We start from the raw sequence: 2,495 nt of genomic DNA, 5'->3' as shown, positions 1-2,495 counted from the left end.
CAATTACTTCAATAAAAAAGACTTACTTAGTGGTTCGAGGCACGCATCTAACAAGATTGAAGACGATTGACAAAGTGAGACCGGACTGGTCAGTAAGGCTGACAGGAAGTGAGTGATTGACCAGATATAGTTAACTTGTACCAAAAATGATTACCGGGTATATTAAACTCAAAGTGGTTAGCTTGTAAAAAAAATATTTCTGAAGAATTTTAAAATTAAACCATAGACAACACAAGACTATTTGCTATTATGGTCTGTAGCACAATTGAATCACTAATTCATTGTTAAGTTGAATATGTGGGTTTGTTAATTATACCTTAGAACAACAAAGAATATGAAATAATGTTGGTTGAATTAAAACTACTTCAACAATGGTGATTATGTCGGTGTAACAAAAAATGTTAACCCGGGTTGAAAATTGACCCGGGTTTGATAAAATTATATCATTAGTGGTCAACATTCTGTCCACTAATGCAACATTATATCGTTAGTGGACAGTGTATCATTATATAAATAGTGCCTGTTTGGGAGGGTAACAGTTGAAATTGACACCCCGAGAGAACCATTGTCAACCGACGCGAAGCGGAGGTTGACAATGGTTTTCGAGGGGTGTCAATTTCAACTGTTATCCTCCCAAATAGGCACTATTTATTTTATTATACTGAATGTCTTAATTTTAAAGAAATTTTTCTGTTTTTGTATAGAAATGACGTGAATTCGACGGCGAACTGTACGCGCATAATTTACGCGCATGTAACAATTCGTTGTGTTACCCGTTGCCAAGTGTGTTGCTAACGCTGAGGGTAATAGAACAAATTATCAACTGCGTCTAAACCAATCAGATTTCAGTATTTAACATGAAAGTATAATAAAAGAGGTTGCTACATACCACGTTTTCAGTCAAATGAAATATTAAATGATTGAAGTCAGAAAAATCAACCTTTGAAATGTCAAATTACCCAAGACGGCAAATTTAGCGGATAGTATGAAAGAGTTAAAGTTTTGAAACCGAAACTTTTAAGTACACACATGTACAATTAAACTGTGAAGAGGAAGTTACACTTCTGTTCAAAGACAGTTCAAAACTCTGAAGTCGGAGTCAATTTTCAACAGGGTCAGTTTTCAACGTGTCGATGTCCTTAGAAGTTTGAAAAATATTTTTCAAGCTGTTGAAAACTGACCCCAGGTATAATTTCACGACTTTTGGTATCAATTTTTCAACGTTGAAAAATGATATCCGGGTCAAATTTCAACCCGGGCCAAGATTCCTCGTTACGCCGGCGAATGCGTCATAAATGTCCAATACTCCCTAAACACACCCACGAAAAAGTTTCTGTGTAGTGTTTGTATCTGTATTGAACACAATATTTTTTTCTGTCAAATCAAGATAAGTAGCTTATTAATCATAATTTTGTTAATCTTGCAAGTTTAACAAAAGTTATTGTTAAGTTGAATTAATTAAATAATCACTGATCGCGACTTGTCTGATAAAAATATGAAAACTGCTCATTATTGTGCTGTCAGTTAATTATCATGACTTCTCAAAATAAATTAAAGTTGAAGCGATTTACCGGAAATATAACATAAACGGCCGGTATTGGTTTGACAATCTTAGCAAACCACGGTCAACATGAACGATCATGGTGGAGAGAGATATATATATAAACGGACACCGGACCATGGCTTGAGACGATGTTGTTTGACATATATTCCTTTTAGCTCTATCTACACAGTTTAACAACAAGAGACAGAGTTCTTAGTCTCAATAACAAACTGTTGCTATCGGGAAAAAAAAACCAAACAAAAACAAAAATCCATATCGGCATGAATATCGGACAATATTAGGAATTAAAACATGGAGCTGAAATTTTTTATCAGATACAAAATAATTAGGTAGAGCAAGTTCCATTTCAGAGACAGTTCAAAAACCTGTAGTTGGTCAATTTTCAACGTGAGGTCATCAGAGATTAGAAAAAAAAACTTTTTTGAGCTGTTGAAAAATGACGTTTGGTCGCAGTTTTAACGTTAGAAAAGCCCCCGCCCCTCCCCCCCCCCCCGCCCCCAATATCCCAAATCAATAATCAATGTTGAAAAATGAAATCCGGGTATACATTTCACGACTTTTGGTCTCAGTTTTCAACGTTAAAAAAGCCCCCCACCCCCACCCCACCCCTCCCCGAATCAATAATCAATGTTGAAAAATGAAACGCGGGCCAATTTTTAACTTGGGCTAATATTCTTTGTTACAACGACATGATCCCTATTGTTTCAGTAGTTTTAATTCAACCAACTTTAATTGATATTCCTTGTTGTTCTAATCTATAATTAACAAACCCATATATATATATATATATATATATATATATATATATATATATATATATATATATATATATATATATATATATATAATCTTTTATCATGTTATATCATTAAAGGTTTCAAATCCATCCACTAATGCAATTGAAAATGTGTGCAAATGTATATCATTAGTG

Source organism: Crassostrea angulata, chromosome 4, assembly GCF_025612915.1.
Source record: "Crassostrea angulata isolate pt1a10 chromosome 4, ASM2561291v2, whole genome shotgun sequence".
In the NCBI taxonomy this organism is placed as follows: domain Eukaryota; kingdom Metazoa; phylum Mollusca; class Bivalvia; order Ostreida; family Ostreidae; genus Magallana; species Magallana angulata.
This window is presented reverse-complemented; position numbering follows the sequence as displayed.